This window comes from Gavialis gangeticus, unplaced genomic scaffold (genome assembly GCF_001723915.1).
Source record: "Gavialis gangeticus isolate Ggan-Ray unplaced genomic scaffold, GavGan_comp1, whole genome shotgun sequence".
Classification (NCBI taxonomy): domain Eukaryota; kingdom Metazoa; phylum Chordata; order Crocodylia; family Gavialidae; genus Gavialis; species Gavialis gangeticus.
In genome coordinates, this window is record NW_017729029.1 from 11,887,077 (window position 1) to 11,894,584 (window position 7,508).

Sequence of the window (7,508 nt, forward strand, 5' to 3'; positions counted from 1 at the left end):
CTGCTGCTCCCAACTCGGGAAGCTGGGCTACCCGAGCGTCACTTGCTCTGTAAAGGAGGAAGGCAATTGCTGAAAATTGCAGGCGATTAAACAAAAGATGGAGATGCTGCACCTCTCAAGAAGGATGTGGATTTTAACATGCACTCCATTGTACGACTCTCAGGTGCTGAATCGCTTTTCTGCAGGGGTAAATTAGATGGAAGGAAATTAGTGAAAGAGCGATACATAGCTTTACATCGAGTGATGTGAGCTTTCGGGCTAAGAAATACTTTGCTTTTCAGCTCAGACGAATGAGCATCATTAAAGTCTGAAGTTCCCTCAAGAAGAGTGCAGTGCCGTAATGTTAAAACCATAGGTAATTGCTTTCTATTTTTGTAAAGTCTATGGCAGCTATGAAACTTTAAAGTGAATATAGGAAAGCAGGGTTAATATAAAACCCTTCAGTCGCAATATATTATTGCTGCAAAAAGCAGCTTCTAAACTTTTAGCGAGGGAGATAGCAGGGCTGTTTCCCTGCCCAGGGCTGACTTCAGCAATTTGGGAAGTAGAAGATTCTGTCCAAAACTATCCACTGAAGGTGGCATCTCCTGGGCTGCCGTCCTAGGAGGACTGCCATATTGGGTTACACAGACACAGGCTGACTGAATACTCTCGTTAAGTGTTGTGGCATTGCTCTCTCATTAATTAAATGAATCAGAGAGCTGCAAAATGAGAATGATATTTTCATTTTCCATGACACTGGAGGATTGTCAAGATAGGAGGAGTTGTACCCGAGTAAGGTACAGGCCAGTGCAGGTTAGATTTTGGAAATCCAGGGATTAACAGAGCAGCTTAAACATGCTCTGCTTCTTACCCGGTGCAGTAAATGCTGCACGTGAGGCCAGGTCTTCGTCGTGATCCAGAGTCACTGAAACACCACGGCATCCTGCAGGTTTTGGGGAAGTAACTTCAAGGACTGTTTGTTATTGGACCAGACCACAGCTGCAATAAGTGTGCAGAAGTGGAAGTGCTTTACTCAAATACGTGGTGAAACAAAATGCTTTTTTTGGCAAGCTGCTCGGCCAAAATAAATGAAGCTGCCTTTGAAGAGGTGAGTATCTCTAATTCGAAGCCTTCTCCCTTGGACCTGGACTGCCTTACACTGTGACCTGAGCCCAGAAGAAAAATAGAAAAAGCCCCTTGTATTTCATGCGGGTCTTTGGGAGTCTTGTATCGCACTCTTCGTCCTTCTGGGCTCAGATCAAAGAAGGTGGCTCAGCACAATTGTTACCGACTCCGCCTGAGGCCTAAATTCTTTTCCAAATTCCTCTCTAAGTGTGAAGTGACCACTGGAGCTTGCTGTGCATTTTCCACGAGCAATGTCTGAAGCTCGAGTGATGAATTTGATACGAGTCTTGGCCTTCCAGCCGAGGTGCCAAGCCCACGGCCCATGGGCTGCCTGCGGCCCCTGCGACCTCTCTGTCTGGGGCGACTCTTCGTTTCAGATGCCCGATGGTACTAAACGAAATGCAAAGTGGCCAGCTTCGGGGCAGCAAGGCCCAGGGTGCAGTCCCAGGTGTTACACAACTCCAGGAGCAGGCGGGCTCCATGCAGCTTCCAGTACCGGGTAGCATCACTATCTGAATGCGGTGCTATGGGGGAGCCAGGTGTGCTGGGCACAGCCCGGACAGAGGGCAGTGGCTTTACCCCTTCCCACGGAGGAGGCCGCCTGGAGCCACCTTCCAGATACAAGCAGCAGTCACACTCGCACGCATCAGACCACTTGTTGCCGTGTCTGCTGGCACACCGGCACGCTCCCTGACGCCACGGGAAGGTTTTGGGCAGCTGCGGGGAGGAAGGAGCGAGGGGGCAATCCAGGAAATTAAGTACTGATTTTTCAAATTCAGGACAAATCCCATTTCGGGGACTCTGACACTGGGACACGGCTCCAAACATCAGGAAATTGAAGATGTTTTAACAAAATGCCGTGGTGCCAAGTAGAAGAGGGGTGTACCATCCAGCCCCCTTCTCTGACGGAGCTAAGAAGCAGGGTTAACATCAGTCTTGCAAGAGGGCAGCTCTTCCTGTGGTCCTCACTTGAGAGAAAACAGCCAGTTTCTTATAGCGGAGACTTGGATCTAGTAATATGCCCGTGCTGGAAGATGCTGTTTCACCCATGCATGGATGCTGTAGGGTCTTTTCCCTTTGGTCACTAGAGGCATGTGACAGGGCTGTTGACCAAAATACCGTCCTTCTTTGCTAGAGAAAATGTGTGCAGATCTCTCACCTTCGTGGTGTAGGGGCTGCAGAGGGCAGGTGTGCGGTGCCATTGCACTCAGGTGTGCAGCCGCAAGGGATTTCTTCATGCCAAGGTTGCAGCACCATTGCTTCTCCTGTGCAGTCGGGCGCGTACAACAGGCACTAGCTCTGCACTGCCGTTACAAAAGTTTAACCTTGCTCCCTTGTGCTGTGCTCTGGATTAATGCAGACACCTCCTGCTCACCTGGCTGGCAGCGCTGCTTCTTCCACGGTGAAGCTAATGGTTCACTGGAGTGGCACTTTTGCCCCTTGCATGTCGCAGTGCTGCCAAAGGTGATTAAACCTTATTTAATCAAGAGGCTAAGAGAAGTGTCACAAGGCACAGTCAGTGGGAGATGGATGCAGACTGGGATTTTCTGTGTCTCTCTTGCATGGGAAATGTCATTTCTGGTCCACGTGTCCTAGAGGGAAAATGTGTCTGGTTGGGCTGGGGCTGCACGTGTGCTCATCTGGGCTGGGGTGGTCGTGACCATGCCTTTACTCTTCCCTATGAGAGGGGCTTCCCAGCCAGGCTGCCTCTCCCATGCATGGTCTTCCTATGACGGAGCCATTGTGGTGCATCAGAGGAGACGTTGGCTGGCCCAGGGCTATATCCCGCCACGATATGCCCCCGAGCCCACCTTTCTCAGCCCTTCCCCTCTCACCAGAATTGCCCTCATGAGGTTGGTGGAAGGGGGCTTTTGACTGCCCCTCTCAAGCACCTTGGAGACCAGCGATGGGCACCTGGGAGCAGCCCCCCATTGCCTTTCCAGGCTCGGAGCACGTGAGCGGGAGCCGACGGGTGGAGCGTGTCGGGGACAGCCCAGCCGTATACCACTGCTGCTGCAACGTCCCCGGGCCCCAGAGAACCGTCCTGCAAAAAGTCTGGGGGACGAGGAGGGGAGAAGCGCTCCCCGTGCACCTTGCCTTCCTTGCTCACGATTCAGCCCGACACCGTGCCCGCTCTCCCGCCAGCGAGGCAGCTGTTGGATCCAGTTGCCAGACTCCAAATGGATGGCTTCTGTCGGTGCCAAATGTTGCCTCAAACACAAAGCTTTCTGCCAGCGGTTTCACTGGGTGTCATCACAAGGATGCCTGCACGTGCCGTCCAATTTTTCTCTCTTCCTCCTGATGAGCCCAGGCCAGAGACGCTGCCCTGAAACGTTGATGAGTCCATACGCGACACGGGAGGCAGAGGTGCTCGACAGCGTCTGAGCTGGATTAATCTGAGCCACGGAGCAGAGGTGTGCATCCGAATGTGCGGTGTGCCGCAGGTCTGGTGCAACCTGTTCTTTGGTTGAAAGTTGCAAACATATACGCACGCACATCAACGTTTAGAAATGCTTGAGTCTACAGGTCTGTCCGCTCCTGATCCAGCTATCCACACGTCTGATAACGGTGTCATCCCCATTGCAACTCAAAGTGAAATGAAAAAACCTTGCCTGCTGAGAAAAAGAGATCTTAAAGGTTATATGCTTAAAACAAACACATTCTTCCCCTTCATTTATATCATTTTCAGTCGCATTGTGCGACACGTCTTCTGTTAAATTGCATACAAAATGCAAATGGAGTGAAATGTTATGATTTCTTTGTACGAGTGAGTGGCTTTGTATCTCAGGTAGATGATTTTCAAATGTTCGCATGGACCCTACTGAGAATTAATTGTTTTTTGTCACTAGGCTGTATGTGATGGCCATTTGTATGAAGACCTAGTCGTTTGCTATAAGCAGCCGCTGAATCTCAGGAGTCGGAAGAGTGACATTTTTAATATCACAGAATAAATTTGGAGACGTTGCGCTCTCCCGAGTGGATGGACTTGCCCTCACAGCCTCAAGCACAGGTTTGGACTCCTGCGCTCCAGGCTAATGATGAGTAAAAGGATTAACTACCAGGAAACTAAGCCGATCGTCTCATCATTAGGAGTTTAAGCAGATACTGGCTGTGTTGGAAACTACTCTCTTCCCTTTCCTGCTCGGAGGCAGGCAGTGGAGGAGGAGGAGGAGGGGAGAAATGGGGGGAAGGAGTGGGATGGGGGCTTCTTGGAGCAGGAAGGGGAAGGGAGAGAGGATTTTCACCTGCTTTAGGAACTCTAGGAAGTCCCTGGGGGCTCCCGTGTGTGGTCCAGTCCGAAAGGGGGGTGCAACCATGCCGCTGCACCCCATCGGGATCCACCCCAGGTGAGAGCCAGGTACAAGCAAAGGGGTGCGCACAGCAAGTTCAAAATGATGCTGCAGAGTCGGCGGGCATTGCATGCTCCTCTTTATGCAACAGCATCGGCACCCAGAGCCCCCTGCACCCCGGCACGTAGGACAGGGCCTCCAGGCCATGCGGACAGCCGGCGGGGCAGCTCCATGCCACAGGTTTCCTGCTTGGGGTCTGCCTGGCAGAGAGCGAGGGGCCAGCCCACGGCACGCAGCTCTTTCTTCACGTACCTCGTGAGCCAAGGCGGACGCATGGATCCGTCTGTCCGGTACACGGTCAGCTGGCCACGGGGTCCTCCGCTGCGTACGGTCATCTGGAAATGTTTCTCTCTTCTCTTCTTATGCTCGTCCATGTGAGAAAGTCCTCTCCAAGCAAGGGATTAACTGGGACTGATGATGTTTTAGCCTGGGCTGCACCGATCTACCCTGGAGAAGACCAAAATCTCTTTCCTGAAACGTCTGCTGCAGACAGTTGTGAGACCAACCTCCTGACCCTCCCGGTGCTGACAACAAGAGCACAGAATTGGTATTAGCACCAGCAATGTGGTAGAGATCCAGCAAATTGATAAAGATCCAGCAAATATGAGCTGCTCTTGGCTAAAGCTTCGCACGTGTTTGCCGGTCGGTAGCTGTTTCCAAATGTGGACTGGATCAGGAGGCTTTACCATTTGCTCTCGCCTCTCACCTACAGGTTTGGTCACGAGCCAACTGCATTTGTTTGATTCCACGTGGTGCAGACACCATTTGCACTGAAGATGCTGCAGCCGGGAAGGGTCTCCGAGAGCTCGCTCCTCAGGGCTGATTATCCACTTCTTCCTAATCGTTAGGAAGTGCGGCCAGCCGATCGGATGCAGCTTGCATATCCTGCTGCCGTCCATTATGTTGTGCCGCCAAGGTGGAGGCTCAGCAAAGGGCTCAGGCTCCCTTGTGACACTGTGACTTGTCACACATATAGCAAACGCTAGGAGGGAAGTGTGGGCATCTGATTCATGGAGCAGTATCCAAGCCCGAGCTCATCAGCGCCGCTCAGGTGATGTGTGTCCAAACTGGCGGTGGGAAACAAGCCTGTAATGACCTGCTTGACTGAAAATGGTGGTTTCCAAAAAGAGGGATTTCTACAAAGTTTGTGCCTGCTGGCTGGGCAGCAACATGCTATATGAGCTGATCTGGTGTCAGCAAGGTCGGGAGCAGGCTGGGTCCTGCATCTCCTGAGTTCAGGAAGGTGCTTAAGCATACACCAGCTATCTGAGTTGGTCCAATAGAAGATATCAGATTTACCCAAAGGACCTTGTCTGTCTAAGCATGCACCTGACCTTGAGCATACGAGTAGTTTCATTTGTATCAGTGAGATTTGGCATGTGCCTAAGCGTGTTCCTGAAGTGGAGCTTTCCATTCAGCCGTCTCCTCAGCCATGCTCTCCATCCATTTTCATGTGTGTAAAGTGGGGCAAACCTGCCTCCCTCCGTCTCTGAGTGCTAAGTGTTTCTGATCTCCACTGTGCCAGTTTTTAATTTTCTAATTTGGTTCATGGCGGGCATGTCTACATGTGCACTTATACTGGCTTAAATTTACTGCGCAGTAAGTGGAAATAGGCCCACCTCTACACATGCAGGCATTAAAGTACATTAATGTTGTGTGTGGACTGACTTGGAACTAACCTTAGTCCCAAGTCAGTCCACGCACACAGTGTTACGGCGCCGTAAGTTGTCTACACATGCATTACTGCACAATAACTAATCAGGCGTAAATTTGATACCTGCATGATGCAGTTATCAAATTTACACCCAACTTGGTGTAAGTCACCATATTGACTGTGCAGTACTGGCACGCATGTGTAGATACATGCCCATACTGTGCAGTAATTTTGGTTATTGCGCAGTAAATGTGCATGTGTTTCAGATTTTCTGTGTAAGGCAACTCAGGGTCTCTGGTGACCAGTTTTGGAAAGGTTTCAGCAAAACTTGGTCTAATGGTTCACGTTTTCCATTAAAGATGAGAATATTGTTCTTCATAAAATGTTAATTCTCTAGAAACTGCTAGTTTTAATCCACAGCAAACGCCTTAGAAAGCCATGTTCGAAATGAGGAACAACTAACTGTTGGTGGAGGAGTGCCTTGTTATTTAAATGTTAAGAAGCATCTCACATGTACAGCTGCTATAGATACTATCGATTACATTATTTTGATAAGCAAGATGGGAGCACAGAGGTTGGCAAGATGTTTTATTGATCTGGTGCAAGCCAGTCTGGGCATTAACATATGGAGGGTATCGTTCAAAAGTCAATTTTTCTCCCAGCCTTGATTTAAATACTGATGCCCCCTGAGACTCTTCCTGGGTCAGTTTTATTCTCACTCTGCACTTCACTACAGCATAAACTGCTAAATAAATATAGACACCACACTATTAGCTATGTGCCAACACTAGTCAAATGACCCTATCTACTCTATTCAGTTTGCTGATACTTGTTTTTGTAAATAATAATGCCTAGCACTTTACAGCTTTTAAGCCCTTTGTAAACTTCAGCTAATCAATCACGGCAGCCGCTCTGTAAGGCAGGCAAGTATTATTCAGTTATTAAAGCCAGCCACATCGGGGAGTGACTGCAAAGCAAAATTCAGCGCTAACGGTACCATGGTGCTAAATGCCAGATTGCTTGCGAGAAAGCGACATGACATCTTTTCAAGGGAGAATCTGAAGCAAGTAAGATTCCTTCTGGGAAAGGCTACCCAGTTGTCTGGAGCCAAGTGACTGGAGCGGTGTGATATACAGCCCTTCAGGTTTGGGGGAGATATGAAAAATATGCAAACAGATTAGACAGGTTGCACAGAAGCATCTAATTTTAGGTGCAGCAGTTCATGATCTGGACACGGTGTCTCGCCCAATGCGCGTGCAAGTGATGGATGGGAAATGCAGAACATACGTTCTCTGCCTGAGACCTGGTTGGATGTCTGGAGCCACGGACCATATGGATGGAAATGCAGAAGGTGGCTCCCAGCCAAGCATGCACACACACACACACACACACACACA

General features: G+C 49.9%; 1 protein-coding gene across 2 annotated transcripts in view; it reads left to right on the forward strand.

Annotated features, from left to right (window-relative positions):
* Positions 1–7,508, forward strand: part of HTR2C (5-hydroxytryptamine receptor 2C) — a 78,468-nt gene that overhangs the window by 52,756 nt on the left and 18,204 nt on the right. The gene's annotated exons all lie outside the window — the stretch shown is intronic.